This window comes from Colletes gigas, unplaced genomic scaffold (assembly GCF_013123115.1).
Source record: "Colletes gigas isolate AHSC1104 unplaced genomic scaffold, ASM1312311v1 Colletes_gigas_Sc00001, whole genome shotgun sequence".
Classification (NCBI taxonomy): Eukaryota; Metazoa; Arthropoda; class Insecta; order Hymenoptera; family Colletidae; genus Colletes; species Colletes gigas.
Window position 1 is genome coordinate 2,685,445 of NW_025106630.1, and position 24,523 is coordinate 2,709,967.

Sequence of the window (24,523 nt, forward strand, 5' to 3'; positions counted from 1 at the left end):
TATTTAAAAATAAATATTCTACTTCAAATATTACATAAAGATTCATTTTATAATGAGGAAAAATATATTTTCCATGATATGAAATAAATATTATCTGTATATTAGGGAAAAATATTCTATTTCTAATATGGAATAAAGATTCATTTAATATTGAGAAAAACATATTTTTCTCGTAACATGAAATAGATATTTCCTGCATATTTAAAAAAAAATATTTGTTACTTAATATAAAATAAATATTGTATGTATATTTGAATATTAAAAAAAGATTGAATCTCTTTTTAATATTATATGAATGTGTATACAATATTTTGTGCTACTAGGGTAGTTACACATAAAATCCTCTTCTTTTAATCCTGAGTAAATAAGAAACGATGGAAAATGGTCGTCAGAGTGTAAAATAGTTTAATGGTAAATTCGAATAAAAATAAATGGATTTTTTTTATTTTTTCCATAAATGTGAATCATTAATCAGCTTCAAGTTCCGCTGCCTTGGAATTTGGAGCAAAATCGATCCTTAATCTTGAATTATCTTACTGGTTCTTAATGATCTGTTCACTTTGACGATAAAATATAGTTTTTCGCGGTCGGACGTCCGTTTGAAATCCCTGAGAGCGTGAAAATCGCACGAACCGAATCGTTCCAATTTATAACCCCGTAGTGTCTTGCGTGGCAGGACTTATTTTCTACTATTGTCCTTGACGATCCTGTCGAGCGGAACCGCAAACATTCGAAGAAAAATGCTCCTTACCGTATGCAAAACAGTTGGAAGCTTCTTGGGATTTTGCTATAATAGTCGATCTTGGTTCTAACGAGCACCAGGGGACAAAATTTTCCCCTTTTGGACCATTACTCGTTTTATCAGTGATGGATCGCTTCTTTCGATTTTCCATCGGTCTGAGATAAAGAAACGTTTTAAAAACGGCAAAAATATTGGAGAAGAATAATATGATCGTGTAACTACCTACGAATCTTCGTTACAAAAATTTTTTACACGAAAACACCAATATCCAAGGAGATACTGAATTTTATTGCAAAGTAGTCCGAAGCTTCCGTGTTTCTGACGATAAAGAAATGTGTCAATGTCATTCTTCGCGAGATGAATATCTTTAAAACATCAAGCATGCAGAAACTAGGCTCCTTCTATGCTCGCAAGTCACGAAAAAGAGTATAAAAAATTGCACAATCGTACGGTACACGAAGGAAGGTGATCAACTATAGCAACGAAGAACTGGAAGACGTATGCGTCACGAGTACAGCGATTTATATACAACATTTATTCGACCAATCCTATCTACGTTTGTTCACTGCGAAACGAGTAACCATAAAAGGTTTTTCATTTTTTATTCGTTATTTTTACAAGGGCATCGATCCTCTGAATTACGTCACGAATATAGTATTATGAAAGTAAATTTTTTCGAGAGATATTTTGCACATCCTTGTTACCGAATAGTGATCAAATTCAACGTTCCCGTTAGCTCGATATTTTAATGAAAATTTTATGCTTTGTTATTAAGAGTAGAATTTTTAATGAGGAGTTAAAGTAAATGAACTGTTCCATTACTTTGATAATTTAATGAAAATTCTTCGCTATGTTATCGAGGGTTTTTAAAAGGAATTGAAAGTAAATGATTTTAATGGTAGGAAATACACGATAAAATCGCAAGAATATGTGTAACATATATGAATTATTAAAGCAAGTAAATAATAACCGAAAACTACGAGCAGTTATTGTGAAATACGTATTCTGCTTTTAACAATTTTTCGTTACTAAAGAGACCGATTTTTGTAGGATTTTGAAGACTCAGAAACTTAATTATCTGTTTTTCTAAAATTACAGGATATAAATCGCTTGACGACTGTCGAATAACATTTAACTATGCCACAAATGCACAAGTCCCATTATGTAGACGGATCAGCTAATAATGCATTACCTCAGTCACTAATGACACCATATAAACTAACACAATCCAGCTAGAGCTGTACCGTTATCTAGGTAATATTCTAAGTGCATACTTTGTCTTCGGTTTATGCACAGATTTGGTTTCAAACGGTGAACTCAGACCTTGCAGGAATTTATGAAAGTCGTGGAAATCATAATTACAAATCAAACTTTAAACCATCAACGTTAAAATGAATTACTTTAAATATGCTTATCTGGTTAGCTACTTGAACAGAATGTTATTTAGATAACCATTTATTCATTTTAAAAATAATTTAAAGTCGATAGATTTAATTCGAATCACGCTACTTCTTTTTACATAACTCCTCACTATAGAATTAACAGTTCTTATATTTCTGTCTGAAATAGAATTTCAAGTCAAGATATAAAATATATTTTCATCAAGAATTTATTTACAGAGAAGAAATGAATTATTGCAACAAAAAAAAAAGTGATAAAGAAGAAAACAATAGAAATAAGTATACGTAACGGTAGAGAAGCTAGGTACAGCTATAGATATGTTGTTAGTAACCTAACCCGGAAAATATGTATATGTATGTGCTTATAGTATACAGGGTGTTCGGACAACCCTGGGGAAAATTTTAATGGGAGATTCTAGAGCCCAAGATAAGACGAAAATCAAGAATACCAATTTGTTGATGGAGGCTTCATTAAAAGGTTATTAACAATTAGATTCAAAAATTTCAAATCGTTCTGGAAAAATTATTTTCGGATGTGAGGGTCAATTACAATTATTTTTTGTGAATATACATACCCCCGAAATCCTGCGCATTTTCGAGAAAAAAATTCGAGAATGTGTGAAATTTTTCGACGGAAAAAAAAATTTCAAATCGTTCTGGAAAAATTATTTTCAGTTGTGGGGGTCAATTACAATCATTTTTGGTCATTACACATACCTCCGAAATCCTACACACTTTCGAGAAAAAAATTCGAGAAGGTGCCTAAATTTTTCAATGAAAAAAAAAATTACAAATCGTTCTGAAAAAATTATTTTCTTTTGTGAGGATCAATTACAATCATTTTTAGTCAATAGATATACCTCCGAAATCCTAACCATTTTCGAGAAAAAAATTCGAGAAGGTATGAAATTTTTCGACAAAATTGAAAAAATTCATATCGTTCTAAAAAAATTATTTTTGGTTGCGGGAGTCAATTGCAATCATTTTTGGTGAATAGACATACCCCCGAAATCCTGCGCATTTTCGAGAAAAAAATTCAGTACTGCCGGAACTTTAAACATTAATAATTTTTTAACAAAGCCTCCATCGACAGATTGGTATTCTTGATTTTCGTCTCATTTTGGCCTCTAGAATCTCCCATTAAAATTTTTCTCAGAGGTGTAATTTACTGTAAAAAATTTTGTAATGTAATCATTACGTTTGCAGTCGTAATTTTCCGAGTGCCTAACAAATTATCGAAAGTGTTATTTTAAATACTTGAAAGGAGTACGTAGAGAACGAGAAAGCTTGTGGAAGTTTTCGAAAGACATAATTTAAAGGTTTCGGTTTAATAACGCGATTGTTGCATATTAAATTCAAGAACACTCGCTATAGATACAAAGGACCTGTTCGTACAGTAACCGTATCGGACTAATTCACAGCGTTGTGAAACACCGATTACTAACCAACCAGCTGCATAACGAGAACTGCATGCACAACTGCACGCTATTATAAAGCGTATTAGGTGTGATTTCCATGCATTCGGAGGGCGTTATGGTTCTAAAGGCAACAGCAGCTTGAAAGCAGAACTTGGCAAACATAACCGCAAATTTAATGCAAAGTTATACCGACTGTTATCTATACATTTGAACCTGACTCTTTCCTTTACTGCTGTTTACTATAGTTTACAATGTACCACCCCTGTCCACCATTTACCCTGCAATAATTTTGAAATAAAAGTTAAATTGAAGAATTTCTCTCAAGATCTTACCAATCAAATAAATAATAATACGACCACCTGCGCTAAAATTAAATACAAAAAATGAAGCTTCGTGTCAAAAGAAACTAAATATAAAATTGCCTCGTTTTCGACTTGTCTAAATGTCGATTTAAAAATTCATCGATGAATTCCATTTTATCTGAATATGAAATTTTAAAAAGATCTGCCCCGCCATTTAAGGGCGAACGATCGCAAAATTCACGGCCCTCGCGACGCTCGTTAAGTATAATTTTTTTTATTAAAACATTCGTATTTTTATCTCGCGATTCCCCCGCGGCGTGGAAACTTCGTACGACGAAAAACCTCGGTGGGATTGCATTTTACGAGCGGGCAGTGCTCAAGGAAAATATCTCGAAGGTCGAACCGCAAATATCGCGCGATTAGAAAGGACCGAGGCGAGGTCCCGTTTACTCCAGAAGCTCGCGGGATCACGGACGCCATAACTCTGTATTCTTGTCGCGAAGATGAAACATATCCAGGCGCGAGCAAACTTCGGGGCTGGAGTAACTCGAAAATATGTCGTTCGCGACGGAAAAACTTCCAAAGCTGCTCTAGCGCCGCGTGTAAACTCGTATAACCCGGGGAGAGCAAGAATAAACTGAATAATTTCGGTCGATTCATCGCGACTCGCGGAACGCAAGAATTCTTTTTCCTACTTTCCGTGGCTGAAATTGAAACCAGGCGCTATCGCAGCGAGAACGTACGAGTACTCGCCCTACAGGCTAAAAGCATGAAACCATTCGACTTGTTGACTAGATATGCAACGAAATGTTCGAAGAAATAAATCGAATACAGTGGAATCTTCGTGCACCTAAACAAAATTGGTTTCGCCTCGCGTGCAACGTGTTCAAGCTTCTTTCGAGGAGCAAGGTTGCCTCGTTTAGAGATTAAATCGAACAGAGTTAGATGCATGGTTGAAATTAGTGAAATTAGTCGAAATCGATGAAATGATTGTTGGTAAAGGTAATAATTAAATTTTTGATTGTATCGTGACGACAACTCCCGCGCCCGTAAGCAGAGGGCTACACTCTTGCCTTTCTCACAAGCGCTCGACTGATCACCTATTTCTATATTGCATATGATCCTTCTTTTTCTGCTATCTCGCTTACTTCTCCATATAACAACAAACTACGAACTCTTCTTCGTCCACGAAGAAATTTGAACAAATTACAAATTATAATCGTACCAGAATCGACTAACCACAATAAATCACGAATTTCCCCTGTTGACCAAACTGAATGCAAATATTGTCCCATTCAAAATGCTTCTTTCGATCGTGGAGCAAGGTTGCCTCGTTTGGAGATTAAATCGAACAGTGTTAGATGAATGGTTGAAATTAGTGAAATTAGTCGAAATCGATGAAATGATTGTTGGTAAAGGTAATAATTCAATTTTTGATTGTATCGTAGCGACAACTCCCGCGCCCGCCAGCAGAGGGCTACACTCTTGCCTTTCTCACAAGCGCTCGACGGATCACCTATTCCTATATTGTATATGAACCTTTTTTTTCTTCTGCTATCTTGCTTACTTCTCCATACAACAACAAACTACGAACTCTTCTTCGTCCACGAAGAAATTTGAACAAATTACAAATTATAATCGTCCCAGAATCGACTAACCACAATAAATCACGAATTTCCCCTGTTGACCAAACTGAATGCAAATATTGTTCCATTCAAAATGCTTCTTTCGATCGTGGAGCAAGGTTGCCTCGTTTGGAGATTAAATCGAACACTGTTAGATGCATGGTTGAAATTAGTGAAATTAGTCGAAATCGATGAAATGATTGTTGGTAAAAGTAATAATTAAATTTTTGATTGTATCGTGGCGACAACTCCCGCGCCCGCCAGCAGAGGGCTACACTCTTGCCTTTCTCACAAGCGCTCGACTGATCACCTATTCCTATATTGTATATGATCCTTTTTTTTTGCTATCTCCCTTACTTCTCCATATAACAATAAACTACGAACTCTTCTTCGTCCACAAAGAAATTTGAACAAATTACAAATTATAATCGTACCAGAATCGACTAACCACAATAAATCACGAATTTCCCCTGTTGACCAAACTGAATGCAAATATTGTCCCATTCAAAATGCTTCTTTCGATCGTGGAGCAAGGTTGCCTCGTTTGGAGATTAAATCGAACACTGTTAGATGCATGGTTGAAATTAGTGAAATTAGTCGAAATCGATGAAATGATTGTTGGTAAAGGTAATAATTAAATTTTTGATTGTATCGTAGCGACAACTCCCGCGCCCGCCAGCAGAGGGCTACACTCTTGCCTTTCTCACAAGCGCTCGACGGATCACCTATTCCTATATTGTATATGAACCTTTTTTTTCTTCTGCTATCTCGCTTACTTCTCCATACAACAACAAACTACGAACTCTTCTTCGTCCACGAAGAAATTTGAACAAATTACAAATTATAATCGTCCCAGAATCGACTAACCACCGTAAATCACGAATTTCCCCTGTTGACCAAACTGAATGCAAATATTGTTCCATTCAAAATGCTTCTTTCGATCGTGGAGCAAGGTTGCCTCGTTTGGAGATTAAATCGAACAGTGTTAGACGAATGGTTGAAATTAGTGAAATTAGTCGAAATCGATGAAATGATTGTTGGTAAAGGTAATAATTAAATTTTTGATTGTATCGTGGCGACAACTCCCGCGCCCGCCAGCAGAGGGCTACACTCTTGCCTTTCTCACAAGCGCTCGACTGATCACCTATTCCTATATTGTATATGATCCTTTTTTTTTGCTATCTCCCTTACTTCTCCATATAACAATAAACTACGAACTCTTCTTCGTCCACAAAGAAATTTGAACAAATTACAAATTATAATCGTACCAGAATCGACTAACCACAATAAATCACGAATTTCCCCTGTTGACCAAACTGAATGCAAATATTGTCCCATTCAAAATGCTTCTTTCGATCGTGGAGCAAGGTTGCCTCGTTTGGAGATTAAATCGAACACTGTTAGATGCATGGTTGAAATTAGTGAAATTAGTCGAAATCGATGAAATGATTGTTGGTAAAGGTAATAATTAAATTTTTGATTGTATCGTAGCGACAACTCCCGCGCCCGCCAGCAGAGGGCTACACTCTTGCCTTTCTCACAAGCGCTCGACGGATCACCTATTCCTATATTGTATATGAACCTTTTTTTTCTTCTGTTATCTCGCTTACTTCTCCATACAACAACAAACTACGAACTCTTCTTCGTCCACGAAGAAATTTGAACAAATTACAAATTATAATCGTCCCAGAATCGACTAACCACCGTAAATCACGAATTTCCCCCGTTGACCAAACTGAATGCAAATATTGTCCCATTTAAAATCCTCGTCCACAAAGAAATTTGAATCTACAAATTATAATCGTATTAGAATCCGACCACCCAGTAAATCGCGATTCCCCAGTTAACGAAACTGAGTGCAAACAAATTGTCAAATCCAATCACGACACAATAGATTCGACGATTAACGCCTAAATTGAAAGCGGGAAATGAAATTTCCATATATCGTGTATTAATTTTAACAGATTATGAACCTAATATTATCAAGACCGAAACTTTACTCATGCGTGAATACCGATGTAGTCGGTATCTACGTTGAAATGACGCTAGAACCTTATCAATTGTAACCGTAACACATATTTTAGCGTTATCAGTATTACGAAGCTCATTCAGTCTCATACCAGTCCAATGAGTCCACGGCGACACTCGACGCGAGCGAAGGTCAACGTTTTAGTGGTTTTGTTTTAAACAATTGTTCGTGGTATGGTGCACCTAATCCGTATACCAGGTAAAATAACAATCTTGTACACGATATCGTCGTTACGCCTGTACGGTTTATTTTTCGCGATCGTTTTATAACATCGGCTTTCACCTTTTCTTCGTAACGCATTAAAGATTAAGCGACGAATACCCGGGTTCGAGTTAAACAGCCACGGCCATAAAGCAATTTCGTTCAACGAGCTGTAATCGCGTTTTATTACGTTCATTTTCTTCTGCTCGTTCAAGGACGAAGGCGTTTTCAGTGAATTTAAAGCAGAGAATATTGCACCGGGGTAAGCAAGGCTTAATGACCTATAGATATGATCTATAGTTGCATAGATTTACCTTTGAACACTCGTGGTCCGCTTTATTGCGATTTTACGACGAACTCTTGAAGCACCAATAAATCTCGCCTGTTAACAACAGAGCAGAGTGTTGTATCTATTAAGTGATGAAAACCGGGTTGCAAGAAAATTTTATTTACGACGGACTTACTTTTTCCAAGGCGTTTAGTCTCGTGACTTTGCTCGATATGTTTACACTAAGTAATTTACGAAAATCCAACGTTCGTATAAGAATTTTCAAACATTGGACATTTTTATGCGATAAAAACGAAAGGCAACAGTAAAAAACATAAACTTAATGGAGGCTGTCATACCGTAATGAATCGTGTTTTTCAAATGCAAACGAAGTGTCACGCTCGATTACACGTTTCCACAAATGGACCCAGGTACAGAATATTATTCCACGCAAACAACATTACAATATTCTAGCAAAAGTACCGTAGAATGCAAAAATTTAATCTCAAAGTGACTCTAACGTTCTCGTACGCTCGATTCACCTACTATGCAGCGATGACTTGATGGCTAGGCACGCTGATTGGCCGTAGCTTAATAGCGACGCTTGCTCTCACACGCATTGTCGTTATTGGCTGAGTCGCTCACAACTACAATTCCATCGCGTGACAAAGGTCGCGAACGAAATGTATAGGAAAAGAGTAAGATAGGACAAGACTGAGAGGCATTGGCGTAAACGTACGCTCAAAATACTAGCCATGAATAGAACAAAAGTGTATCTCTTGTGGTTATGGAGACGCTATTACTATGTAACGTGACGTCAGAGCGGGCCTCTATGGTGGGAATAAGGCGGAAAGTAGACCTTCTCTCCTTGCCCTTGCCCCGTTTAGTTTGTTGGTGCCTAGCCAACAAGTCATCTCTGGATAGTACATAAGAATATTAAAATCCTTGTTTTAACGCTACAAGGCAATCGTGGTGGGTACACCACTTTGGAAATCGTAATAGTTTGGAATTCGACCCCTCGAATATTGTTATTGCTCCGAGTTAACGCGACGTCGATCAGATATTTACATAATATACGTAAACACGAACGGCCCGGATATTTCTCTGACCGTTGTTTAGTTATCCAAGGGGTATATCACGCCCACTGCCTTTGACCTTTCCATAATAAATGCACGGCGGACGCGGTTTAATTGGCATACAAATGGATTTTCCTGCAACGGTTTCAGCACGAGTGGATACGCCGCGGTCCGCTTGATTGGAAAGCACGTGCTTGGCATAATGCGAATTGGTTTACGATCCGGCGCGATCGTCTCCATTTATACACGCCATGGCTTTTCCTACCGACCGACATCCGGTTGTAAACTCTTTCGACCGAAGATATTCGATTGTGTCGGGTTTGATCGATAAATACGGTCGTCGTGGAAAATGGAGATCCCCATTACACGTGCATTTGAAATACACGTATAATTAAAATATCCAAAATTTAAGAATTTTTTAACAATGAAAATTAGACTTTTGTCCTTTATTTTATGCATAGAATACACTAGCTAGAATTAGACACCCCCGGGAAAAATTTTAGGGGAGATTCTGCAGGCCAAAATGAGACGAAAATCAAGAACAACAATTTGTTGATTGATGCTTCGTTAAAAAGTTATTAACGTTTAAAGTTCCATACCAACCGGAAAATTTTTCGGCGAAATTAACAAATTTCAAATCGTTCTGGAAAAATTATTTTTGGTTGCGAAAGTCAATTACAATCATTTTTGGTCAATACATATACGACCGAAATCCTACTCATTTTCGAGAAAAAAATTCTTTATTGAAAATCTAATGTGAGGCCAGAAATGGTTCCCTGAAATTTCATGCGTATGTTTAAAACATCATAACTCCTGAACGGATTGGAGGATTTTAAAGTTTCAAAATGCAAACTATGCGTATTTTGATCAAGAATATGTAGAAATTTCAAAAATATTTGAAAAGTTGTTTCTTAACACCGTAAAGTAAAAAAACCCCCATAAATGTGGTCCAATTTTCAAACGGCCATAACTCCTAGAATAGTGAATATATTGGATTGAAATTTTGGGAGGAAGTATAATTCATGGATACCTACAAAAAAGTATTAAACAACTTTTCTGTAGAATGTCAAACGAAATTACTAAAAATTAGAAACGAATTTCTAAGAAACATCGACAGGAGGTGCCTAAATTTTTCAGCAATTAAAAATTTTCAAATCATTCTGGAAAAATTATTTTCAGTTACAGGGGTCAATTACAATCATTTTTGGTGAATAGTCATATCCTCGAAATCCTATGCAATTTCGAGAAAAAAATTCTGAAAGTGTCTAAATTTTTCGGCGAAAAAAAACTTTCATATCGTTATGGAAAAATTATTTTTAGTTGCAGAGAACAATTACATTCATTCTTGGTGAATAGACATACTCTCGAATTCCTACTCATTTTCGAGAAAAAAATTCAAAAATATATGAAATTTTTCAACAAAATTGAAAAGTTTCAAATCGTTCTAATAAATTATTTTCGGTTACAAGGGTCAGTTACAATCATTCTTGGTGAACAGACATACCCTCGAATTCCTAACCATTTTCGAGAAAAAAATTCGTGTAGGTGGAGAAATTTTATTAATGATTTTTAACAATAATTTTGTTAATAAATTTTTAACGAAGCCTCAATCAACAAATTAAAATTTTTCCCTGGAGTGGCTGAACACCCTGTATAAATCATTGTGTACTTGTTAGATTTAGTTTTTTAATTAATTTGAATCGTTATTATTTCATCGTTTCGATCAGGCAACGATTTATCATTTTCACATCGAATTCAGAATTTGTGTTTTTAATGCTATGTTACGAAATAAAATCATTGTATTTGATCATTTGCAATAGTATATCAAATGACTTTATTTACTTCGCCATTAGTGAAACGTCGTATTGTAAATTACGTGGACTAGAATGTTATTCGTTAACTTTAATAAAGTTTTTTTGATAAAAGAACTTTGATAAACCCACAGAGTGTAAATTTCAGATCAATCATCCATCTCTCTGCGAACTTCTATGAAAATGCTCCTAAACTTTGGCGTTGACCTAAATTCTTCTTATCGCTCCCAACGAGCCGGATACTTTTCGTTTTTGAAGGCTGTTTCACGCTTCCTTTCGAAAGGGACTCTTTCGTTTACACATTTTGACAATTGCATAAATGCCTCATAAATTCATTCGATTTTTAATATCTTTCTAACTAGTGTTTCGTCTTCAAAATTTCAGTTTTTCTCTTCTAATATGACGATACTTTCCTAGTAGATCATTCACAGAGTTTCACACTTGGTTTTTTAATTCAAAATCAGTTTCAGAAATACTGCTAACCTCGTGTGCTAATATCAAAAACAAAAATGTTGTTTCACTTAATATTGAAAGCAAAAAAGTTTAATAATATTGTCGAAGAACTTGTACATTTATTTAAAAAATTTGATATCCCCAACAACCCTGCAAAGACAAGTCAACCCTGATTGATAATATCAAAAATAAAAATATAGTTTAATACCTGAAATTGAAAACAAAAAAGCATAATAATGTTGTCGAAGAACTTGTACATTTTGACTTGAACTTGTATTTTTTATTTAAAAAATTTGGTATCCTCATCAACCCTGAAAAGACAAGCCAACCCTGATTGATAATATCAAAAATAAAAATATAGTTCAATACCTAAAATCGAAAGCAAAAAAGCATAATAATATTGTCAAACAACTTGTACATTTATTTAAAAAATTTGGTATCCCCAACAATCCTGCAAAGACAAGTCAACCTTGATTGATAATATCAAAAATAAAAATATAGTTCAATACCTACAATTGAAAACAAGAAAGCATAATAATATTGTCAAAAAACTTGTACATTTATTTAAGAAATTTGGTATCCTCAACAACCCTGAAAAGTCTGATTTGAAAAGATTTTTGTCGTTTAAAACCACAAAAATTCTTTTCTGCGTGTATTTTGAACTTCGTAGAAAATGTTTAAGCGTATCCGTAAAAATTTGCCAGTTTCTCGTTGCTCGTACGTATCGAAAGAAGCGTAATATCGTTGACGGTTCCTGTGCCATGGCCTGTCGCAACATAACTTTCCAGATAACGATACACCGCGGCGAAATACGTTTTCTATCGCGTCGAAGCTCAGGAAGTGTAAATCGTTCTTTGCCCGGAGTGGCTCTATTATTTGCCGCCCCTCTTTTGAAAGGAGGTCCTTATCCGTAACCGCAGTAAGTACGGACGAATCTAGATGTCGTAAAGTTAACCGACGAACTGAATCCAGTGCTTATCGATTGAACCTGACCCGAATATCTATCTCTGCGCCCCTTACCGTCGAATCTGGCTAATCGAGAACAAATGGATTGCGAATGTACCGCTCTATCATGTGCAAACAGTTGTCTGGATACTTCACAGATACGTCGAATACAACGCCCGACCTACATCAGGGACTCAATTTCTGGCCAGTTATTGTAACCTGCACGGGGAAAATGAAGACACGTCGTTCGATGTTTCGCGTTCACGTTCGATATTAACACCCGCGTATCTTGTATCGAATAAACCAATATTCAAACTCGATAAGCTAGATTTTGTCCACGCGAAATTAATTTATTCTATTAGGATGGTTCATGAACTTTTCTAAGTTTTATTTTTCTCCGAAAATTCAAAGACATGTGTAACTGGAACAAATACAAATTCGTATTTGATAAGTTTCTCCATTCTTTCCTGTAAAGTGTCAGGAAATTAATAGAATGGTTCGTAAGCTTCCGCACTTTATTTTTCTTTAAAAATACAGAGATAAATACAGGGTGTTCGATCACACCTGGGAAAAATTTTAATTGGAGATTCTAGATGCCAAAATAAGACGAAAATCAAGAATACCAATTTGTTTATGGAGGCTTCGTTAAAAAGCTATTAATGTTTAAAGTTCCACCCGTCCTGAATTTCTTTCTCGAAAATGCGCAAGATTTCGGGGGTATGCCTATTCACCAAAAATGATTATAATTGACCCCCGCAACCGAAAATAATTTTTCCAAAACGATTTGAAATTTTTGTTTCCGTTGAAAAATTTAGGCACCTAATTAAGATTTTCGGTAAGGAATTTTTTTCTCTAAAATTCGTAGGATTTCAGGGGTATGTATAATGACCAAAAATGATTATAATTGACCGTCGTAACCGAAAATATTTTTTTTACAACGATTTGACAAATTTTTTTTAGTCGAAAAATTTCACACCTTCTCGAATTTTTTTCTGGAAAGTGAGTAGGATTTCAGGGGTATGTCTATTCACCAAAAATGATTGTAATGGACCCCCTCAACCGTAAATAATTTTTCCAGAACGATGTGAAAGTTTTTAATTTAATTGTTAATAACTTTTTAACGAAGCCTCCATCAACAAATTATTATTCTTCATTTTCGTCTTATTTTGGCCTCTAGAATCCCCCATTAAAATTTTTCTTATATTAACTTATATTAATGTATATACATAGTTCATCAGTATTCTTTTCTGTAGAATGCTAGTAAATTAATAGGGTGGTTCATGAACTTTTAAGTTTAATTTTTCTTTGAAAATTCAAAGACATGTATAACTGTTGTATTTGTTAAGTTTCTTCATTCTTTCCTTGTAAAGTGCCAGGAAATTAATACAATGGTTCATAAACTTCTCCACTTTATTTTTCTTTAAAAATTCAGAGATAAATATAATAGGAACAAATAAAAATTGTATTTGATATGGAAACTTATATTAATGTATGTACATCAAAACAATCAGTTTCTTTTCTGTAAAGTAGTAGTAAATTAATAGGGTGGTTCATGAACTTTTCAGTTTCATTGTTCTTTGAAAATTCAAAGACATGTATAACAGAAACAAATATAAATTTGTATTTAATAAGTTTCTCCATTCTTTCCTGTAAAGTGTCAGCAAATTAATGATTCGTAAGCTTCTCCATTTTATTTTTCTTTAAAAATTCGGAGATAAATATATTAGGAACAAATACAAATTGTATTTGATATGGAAACTTATATTAATGTATGTACATAGTTCATCAGTATTCTTTTCTGTAGAATGCTAGTAAATTAATAGGGTGGTTCATGAACTTTTCAGTTTAATTTTTCTTTGAAAATTCAAAGACATGTATAACTGTTGTATTTGTTAAGTTTCTTCATTCTTTCCTTGTAAAGTGCCAGGAAATTAATACAATGGTTCATAAACTTCTCCACTTTATTTTTCTTTAAAAATTCAGAGATAAATATAATAGGAACAAATAACAATTGTATTTGATATGGAAACTTATATTAATGTATGTACATCAAAACAATCAGTTTCTTTTCTGTAAAGTAGTAGTAAATTAATAGGGTGGTTCATGAACTTTTCAGTTTCATTGTTCTTTGAAAATTCAAAGACATGTATAACAGAAACAAATATAAATTTGTATTTAATAAGTTTCTCCATTCTTTCCTGTAAAGTGTCAGCAAATTAATGGTTCGTAAGCTTCTCCATTTTATTTTTCTTTAAAAATTCGGAGATAAATATATTAGGAACAAATAAAAATTGTATTTGATATGGAAACTTATATTAATGTATGTACATAGTTCATCAGTATTCTTTTTTGTAGAATGCTAGTAAATTAATAGGGTGGTTCATGAACTTTTAAGTTTAATTTTTCTTTGAAAATTCAAAGACATGTATAACTGTTGTATTTGTTAAGTTTCTTCATTCTTTCCTTGTAAAGTGCCAGGAAATTAATACAATGGTTCATAAACTTCTCCACTTTATTTTTCTTTAAAAATTCAGAGATAAATATAATAGGAACAAATAAAAATTGTATTTGATATGGAAACTTATATTAATGTATGTACATCAAAACAATCAGTTTCTTTTCTGTAAAGTAGTAGTAAATTAATAGGGTGGTTCATGAACTTTTCAGTTTCATTGTTCTTTGAAAATTCAAAGACATGTATAACAGAAACAAATATAAATTTGTATTTAATAAGTTTCTCCATTCTTTCCTGTAAAGTGTCAGCAAATTAATGGTTCGTAAGCTTCTCCATTTTATTTTTCTTTAAAAATTCGGAGATAAATATATTAGGAACAAATACAAATTGTATTTGATATGGAAACTTATATTAATGTATATACATAGTTCATCAGTATTCTTTTCTGTAGAATGCTAGTAAATTAATAGGGTGGTTCATGAACTTTTCAGTTTAATTTTTCTATGAAAATTCAAAGACATGTATAACTGTTGTATTTGTTAAGTTTCTTCATTCTTTCCTTGTAAAGTGCCAGGAAATTAATACAATGGTTCATAAACTTCTCCACTTTATTTTTCTTTAAAAATTCAGAGATAAATATAATAGGAACAAATAAAAATTGTATTTGATATGGAAACTTATATTAATGTATGTACATCAAAACAATCAGTTTCTTTTCTGTAAAGTAGTAGTAAATTAATAGGGTGGTTCATGAACTTTTCAGTTTCATTGTTCTTTGAAAATTCAAAGACATGTATAACAGAAACAAATATAAATTTGTATTTAATAAGTTTCTCCATTCTTTCCTGTAAAGTGTCAGCAAATTAATGATTCGTAAGCTTCTCCATTTTATTTTTCTTTAAAAATTCGGAGATAAATATATTAGGAACAAATAAAAATTGTATTTGATATGGAAACTTATATTAATGTATATACATAGTTCATCAGTATTCTTTTCTGTAGAATGCTAGTAAATTAATAGGGTGGTTCATGAACTTTTAAGTTTAATTTTTCTTTGAAAATTCAAAGACATGTATAACTGTTGTATTTGTTAAGTTTCTTCATTCTTTCCTTGTAAAGTGCCAGGAAATTAATACAATGGTTCATAAACTTCTCCACTTTATTTTTCTTTAAAAATTCAGAGATAAATATAATAGGAACAAATAAAAATTGTATTTGATATGGAAACTTATATTAATGTATGTACATCAAAACAATCAGTTTCTTTTCTGTAAAGTAGTAGTAAATTAATAGGGTGGTTCATGAACTTTTCAGTTTCATTGTTCTTTGAAAATTCAAAGACATGTATAACAGAAACAAATATAAATTTGTATTTAATAAGTTTCTCCATTCTTTCCTGTAAAGTGTCAGCAAATTAATGATTCGTAAGCTTCTCCATTTTATTCTTCTTTAAAAATTCGGAGATAAATATATTAGGAACAAATACAAATTGTATTTGATATGGAAACTTATATTAATGTATATACATAGTTCATCAGTATTCTTTTCTGTAGAATGCTAGTAAATTAATAGGGTGGTTCATGAACTTTTAAGTTTAATTTTTCTTTGAAAATTCAAAGACATGTATAACTGTTGTATTTGTTAAGTTTCTTCATTCTTTCCTTGTAAAGTGCCAGGAAATTAATACAATGGTTCATAAACTTCTCCACTTTATTTTTCTTTAAAAATTCAGAGATAAATATAATAGGAACAAATAAAAATTGTATTTGATATGGAAACTTATATTAATGTATGTACATCAAAACAATCAGTTTCTTTTCTGTAAAGTAGTAGTAAATTAATAGGGTGGTTCATGAACTTTTCAGTTTCATTGTTCTTTGAAAATTCAAAGACATGTATAACAGAAACAAATATGTATTTAATAAGTTTCTCCATTCTTTCCTGTAAAGTGTCAGCAAATTAATGGTTCGTAAGCTTCTCCATTTTATTTTTCTTTAAAAATTCGGAGATAAATATATTAGGAACAAATAAAAATTGTATTTGATATGGAAACTTATATTAATGTATGTACATAGTTCATCAGTATTCGTTTCTGTAAAGTGCTAGTAAATTAATAGGGTGGTTCATGAACTTTTCAGTGTTGCATTTCATTGAAAATTCAAAAATAAATATAACAGCAAACAAATTTTTATTCGATACGAAAACTATTATATCAATATATATGGAAATTAATAGTAATAAATACCGATCTGTTACAACACGAGAAACCCAATACGCAAACAGGAAATGATACACGTATCAATAATCAAATATCCATCGATTCGATACCTAATCAGACATCTAATTGCAAATAATTTTACCATTTGGCTAAACTCGAGACTTGGAAACACAAAGTTTATCGAACGATAAGGAACTCTATGCAGTAAACCAATGTAATATACACGTTGATTACGATGAAAACAATAAATATGAAAGTCGCAATTAAATACGTAATACATTATGCAGCGTATTATTAAATGCATTACGTAGCTTCAAGAGATGGGCAAATATTCTGTGTTTAGCATGCGGGGTAAACACAACAACGAAGAAGCCTATTAATAATACTGTGATTTGCATAATATGTGAAGCATAAGGAATGCAAATAATTTTAATTGTACAACGTATCGTAAATTAATACCGAAAGTAGAGTCGTTCCATTTGTAATCACGAAATTGATTTACAAAATTATTGGGAGTATCAAGCATTTTCCTTGAATCGTTGTATTACTGGTTTTCCTTGTCTCGATAATAATGCCGGATTTAATTCGATAAAAGCTAGGAATTTAAATGAACGTGGACGAATAGATCGAGTACGCCCTTGCCTGCAACGAGAAAGAACATTTCCAAGGCGTGACGGTCTGTGTTTACGGTTACCGATCATAAAAAGATATTTCTCCACGATCTATTTAACTATCTGCGCATAGGAATCGCGTATAATTACCTTGCAGATAACAACGGGGAACGAGAAACCAGTTAGAATTTAATAACGGGTCCACCACGAATACGAATATATGTAACAATCACTAAAGCCGATAACATTGCCACGTTACGAAATATGTTGTGCGATCGATCATTTGCAGTAATTCATCTTGCTTATGCGAGATCCTACGGCATTCGTTGCACCCGTAATATCGCGTGCGGTGTTTCGGTTCAACTATCTTTTCTCTATAGCAAATACAACGTACAGTTTTATTCGCGTACCTTTGTAAATATTGTAGATTCGAACGATAAAGGAATACACTGGAGCAAGAAATTGTTTACTTGGACCATATTTTCCATAGTAAACGTCTTTGTCGCTTTTGTTAATAACATATATACAGAGTGTACGAGGTCTGTTAAAAAAATAACCGAACTATTTTTAAAAAATTTTGTTTGGTTTAATGTACAACTTATTGCTCTTTGTCTCCTTCAAAGTACTCCCCTCCTTTATTGACCACTTGTTCCAGCGATGTTTCCATTTTACGGTGCATTCCTGAATAGCTTCTTTTGAAACGTCCTTCAATGCATGTGACGAATATTTCTTAATATCCTCAATTGAGTCAAAACGGCGTCCTTTTTCGGTAAAAATCTCATGACATGACCCAATTGATACTCCAACTTCTTCTGCAAGTTCTCTGATAGTCAGACGACGGTTACTGCACACAAGATCTTTGATTTTCTGAATGTGAATGTCATCAGTTGAAGTCGAAGGCCTTTGAGATCGAGGATCATCTTCAATCGATTGACGACCATTTTTAAATCTGGTGAACCATTCATAACACTATTAATAGCTATAATTTCATTGTATACAATTTTAAATCATCATTATAGTTAATATTTACTATCCAATTAAAAACTAAATATCTTTTTATTATTAAATAACTTTTTTCTAAACCATAGTTATTTCATAAGAATTTCATTGTATACAATTTTAAATTATCATTATAGTTAATATTTACTATCCAATTAAAAACTAAATATTTTTTTATTATTAAATAACTTTTTTCTAAACCATAGTTATTTAATAATAATTTCATTGTATCCAATTTTAAATTATTCAGCACAATAGCAATAACTAGGAAACTAAACAAGATGTAAACAATTTGTAAAAAAGTCAGTTACGCGGAAGATTATAACAATTGCAATGCTGTCAACTGTTCGTTTCTATGACGATACACAAACACACAACTAAAAAAGTTCGGTTATTTTTTTAACAGACCTCGTATATAAAGATTTTGGTTTGGATTAAATATGCTATTTATTTATATAGTTAAATTATTATTAAATGGGATTTAAAAGTAAAGAATTTAAAATTAACACTAGAACTATCGACAATTGTAATGTATTTATTCGTACTAAAGAAATTAAAACGATAGATGCTTGAAGAACTGTATAGTGCAATGGAAATAAATGTTCATTCGTTGTCTTACAGAAAACCATGGTAAATTTGTAAAAATGCAGCGGAGTATATTTTTTACAATTTTTATTAGAAATTACGAGTGCGTCAGTTTGATCACTTCAATGGTTCCAGTGTTAAAATATTTGGAGAAAATTTTGTTCAGTTGTAAATATTTCTAACCGTTTCTCTGTAAGTATTTTTCGATTATTTCATTTTATTTAACGTCTTTATTGCACGGATCAGTCAAGTAACGAGTGGAAATAAAGCGTGCAAAGAGATAAATCAGCCGAGACGAGGTTTCTCGAACCTGATCAAGTTCTATCTTTAGCAAGAAAATGCTTCTTTCGCGGTAGAAATGTTAAAATCCAAGTGAAAATATCGCTGTTTTTACGGAATTGCGGTTCGTGATAGGTCGTTACGCTCGATTATAGTTTAAACACACTTCCAGTGGGCAAGCTTGTTTCGTGTAAGTCCGGTAGTTACATACTCGTGCGTTATAAATGAGTCATGCACTGGTAAGGTGCAATTACCGATGCAACGGTGGTTTATAAACGCACAGTGTTAATTATTTTTCTTCCCGTACGCGCACGCTTTCGACAGCGTATACAATAATCCTGTCAACAGTCTGTTATTATTGTTTGTTACGCAGATTGGAAAAGTCTACAAGGCAGTTTGTAATTATTAGAAGGGCTTTAGAAAATTTATTCCGGCGATAACAGACTTATTATTGCATAAATTGTTTTGCATAAATAGTTATGTCTTTAATAGAATTTGAAAAAGGCTTGTAAAATATTCTGTTAGGTTAATCAGTGTCGATCGAGATTAATTAAAACGTAGTTTCACACAATAGAGAACGCACGGTGTGTACAAAGTTCATTAACTGACTGATCACTAATTGTACGAGATTAATTAAGCTTTAACAAGAAAGTAATGACTAACTCACCTAATTTCTGATACAGAATGGAGTTCTGCCGTGCGAACGGCATTAACTTTTTTCTTCGATCCAAGATTAAACCCGCGGAGTGAACAACGAACACAATTCAGTTTCTAATTTACGGATTTAATTACGCTATATACTTTCTAACGAGTTGATTCTGCCCCATTTTCGTGAACGGGATACAAAGGTCTCGGCGTTGCTGTTTTTACTCCGAAAACACGTTCATTGAGGACAACGAGAATACATTTTCTTTTGTAAAACGTATTTATTTCTTTTAACCTTCTGTTTAAAGAAAATATTTAAAATTACGATTATGTTTTATTTGACCAAGGAAATGATTTTTTATCTTATTTTGTGTTTGAATAAGTACTTTTTGAAATTATCTCTCAAAATAAATCTATTATAAGAAAAAAATAATTTAGAAGATTTCTCAATAAAAGTGCAACGCATTCCTTTTATTTACTTTCTCAGTACAATCTTCAAAATCCTTTCAATTACAAGCTTGCAAAGCATCTTGAGACTTCTTAACTTTCGATCCTGAACTCCAGACGTCTTAAGATTACTTTAATTCTATCATTATCTCTAAGCACGTCTACAAGAGTGAATGATGAATCATTAATATATAAAGTTATAAAATGATTCATTGCCACAATTAAATGGCATGATTGACACTTTCTTACTTTTCTTGTTGATTTATTTGTAATATCCTAGTTATTTCTCAGAATAGATAGTGACTTATCTAACAGATCCTGTATTTATTTGATGCTTCACTAATCGTTTGCTAAACAGTCTGCAATTAGTCGATAGTTCATCGATACACAATTAGTTTGCCCAGATTGTTGAACCAATTAATAGAATCCCGTTTAAGGCAGAATTTGATAGATAACCCGTATTGATGAGTCCAATTAGGAGATCAGATTCGAAACACAATAATATTGCTCTATGTACCAAAGTATTGCCAAATAATAAACCGATTACGAAAGAATATAAATTTCTTAACTATCATTTAAGGCCAGCCTTTGTGGTTCAAATAATACACATTTCTTATAAATCATTAATTTTTTATTATACTAAAAATTGTTTAAAATCCTCCTATATAATTTCTTCGGATCCTCAAATACATTTTTTTTCGATTGAAAAGAATTTTCATCTTTTTTCTAAATTTGCCCTTCGACAATTTCATAATTTCTCCGCGAGTAGACCTCGAGGATTGTAGTATGATGTTGAAGGCCAACGTGGTTTGCCACGAAATCTCCAGTTCCTCTCGTACAATGCAAGGTGCTCCATCACGCTGAAAAATTAATCGCCGTCTAATAGTTAGAGCACTAGGTGGATAATTGCATACTTGCAGCAGAAGCATTGCTTCCACGAGCTGCTAATGCAAGCAACATATCAGTGTACTTCCGGTTACTGTACCTTACCATTCACGACAACTTGATACAGACACACGGTTAGATCTTAGGGTCAACGTAAAATAGATAAATTATTAAAAATTCTAACAGAACTAATATACGCGTATTGTTATTCTCAATTGTAAGTACTACGATCGTTATAACACTCTATTACACATCTTCTAAATCTTCTCGATCTCTTCTAGATCGCTTCCAGTAAATTCACAAACGAAGTTGTTACAACCTGGGAAACCAAACTGTACTTTCTTGCGTTCGGAGCACCTCGAGGAAAAAAAATTAATTGCGCTACGCTAAAGCCGGATGTACTTTACGAATAATATCGTAAACAGGATTGTTCTCGGATACCTTGGTCGATTAAATTCTTGAACGAAGAGTTTCCCGTGGATCCAACAACCGGCTGCAACGCGAGTCGCTTTCGATTCAGCTCTGCTCGATGAATGCGTGCTGACGTGCATGCACGTGCGTACATCTCTCATTAATAATACAGTTATGCAACGAACTTCGTGCGCCGGGGATATTAGTGTCTCGCTGCAACGCAGTACATCTACGAATCAAATAGGATAAACGTAACGTTAACAATGTGCACAGTAGGTTACGAATCGTCTCGTCTATCTAATCCTTCGATTCTTTAAACGAACCCCAAACGTGGTTCGTAAGTTGACCGTTTGGAGCCAGCGAAACGTGAAACATGATATCGCTGCATATAATTATCCGCTCGAATTTCGCCTCTGTTGCACGAAAGATGAACGTGCTAACCCTGGAGCGATGTTCATTTTACGAATCATCGCAGTACACACTCTATCAAAACACTATAAAGCTTAGAATAGATCGAGGGTTCCTAATATGGCTTAGCAAAAGTTAGTCGTTCTAGTTTCGTTAACAATGTGCACAGTAGGTTACGAATCGTCTCGTCTATCTAATCCTTCGATTCTTTAAACGAACCCCAAACGTGGTTCGTAAGTTGAACGTTTGGAGCCAGCGAGACATGAAACATGATATCGCTGTATATAATTATCCGCTCGAATTTCGCCTCTGCTGCACGAAAGATGAACGTGCTAACCCTGGAGCGATGTTCATTTTACGAATCATTGCTGTACGCACTCTATCAAAACACTTTGAAGCTTACAATAGATCGAGGGTTCCTAATATGGCTTAGCAAAAGTTAGTCGTTCTAGTTTCGTTAACAATGTGCTCAGTAGGTTACGAATCGTCTCGTCTTTCTAATCCTACGACTCTTTAAACGAACCCCAAACGTGGTTCGTAAGTTGAACGTTTGGAGCCAGCGAGACATGAAACATGATATCGCTGTATATAATTATCCGCTCGAATTTTGCCTCTGTTGCACGAAAGATGAACGTGCTAACCCTGGAGCGATGTTCATTTTACGAATCATTGCTGTACGCACTCTATCAAAACACTTTGAAGCTTACAATAGATCGAGGGTTCCTAATATGGCTTAGCAAAAGTTAGTCGTTCTAGTTTCGTTAACAATGTGCACAGAAGGTTACGAATCGTCTCGTCTTTCTAATCCTTCGATTCTTTAAACGAACCCCAAACGTGGTTCGTAAGTTGAACGTTTGGAGCCAGCGAGACGTGAAACATGATATCGCTGCATATAATTATCCGCTCGAATTTCGCCTCTGCTGCACGAAAGATGAACGTGCTCACCCTGGAGCGATGTTCATTTTACGAATCATCGCTGTACGCACTCTATCAAAACACTTTGAAGCTTACAATAGATCGAGGGTTCCTAATATGGCTTAGCAAAAGTTAGTCATTCTAGTTTCGTAAAGAGTAAGTTAACATAATATAGTTACGCGTTTCAAACAAACTCAGTCTCCTCCAGTGCTTAAATGCTATGAAATTGATTTATAAAAGTCTGTGAATTCCATTTTCTTCCTTTTGAAGATCCCAAAACATGGATCCTTTTCGACCAACGTCGATCGCGATAGAAGTTTCGCTTCGTATCATACGGAATACGAAAGATGTTTTATCGAGAGTTGCTCAAACCAGGTGAAACAGTCACAGTGGATCATTATCGACGCCAATTGATCGTTTCAACGATGAATTGGAGCGACGGAGACCGTTTACTGGTCAAGGAAACCCGTAGAGTCATAGCACTGCATAGCAACGTTCGTCCACGCGTTGCTCGGACGACGAAAGATGTCACCCTTCAGCTTGCGCTGGAAACTTCTTCAAACTTGGCCACCGTGTCCTCTTCCGGTCGTTCCGGCGTTGCTCGATCGACTCACACTTCAACGAAGTCGACGATGTCCGAGAATATGATCGACGACTTTATCGCTTCAAAATCGCCAGGCTTCTATCGCAATGGAATCCGCCATGCTGAAAGGTGGAGGAAAGTTACTGACAATACCGAATATTTCCGTGATATATATTAGTCTCGTATCCGTTTAGTAACGAGTCATCCTTTCGATGAATTCACAAGAATTTTATTAGAGAAAAATCATGCAGCTACTGGAAGATAGGAGCAAAATGTAATTTAATTATAATTTAATCACAATATTGCTTAGTTTATTTATTAATTAATACGTAGACGTATAAGTGACCAATAATTTCTTCCTACAATTAAAAAAAAAATTAAAGGATATAGTTTCAAAAAATATTTTATCTTTGCATACCTTTAATCGAATATACTTAAGAGGTGTACTATATTTATAAAAATGTTAATTTAACATAAAAAATTACAGATTAGATTCTTTACTCGTAACGAGTCACCGATATATTTATCGTCATTAAAACCACTTTGAAGAATTTATATTCATCATGATTGTTCACGAATAAAATAATCAATTATTTATCATATGGAACAGGTTAAGAGTAATCACAAAACGAATTAACAGGACGTGAATAAAATACGAACGCGCAATTATAATATTCGTTGGCTCCGGAAGTCGTATCGAAGCGGACAACGACGCAAAGCGTCGACGCGATGCTTTTTGGTTCGAGTTTAGCCTCGACGAGCATCGAAAAAGAATACAGGAACAATAAGAGTAATGCCGCTTTCAAAGTTCT

General features: G+C 34.0%; 1 protein-coding gene across 2 annotated transcripts in view; it reads left to right on the plus strand.

Annotated features, from left to right (window-relative positions):
- The window catches only part of LOC122395045, a 285,418-nt gene that overhangs the window by 185,338 nt on the left and 75,557 nt on the right, over nucleotides 1-24,523 (plus strand). The window lies entirely within an intron of this gene.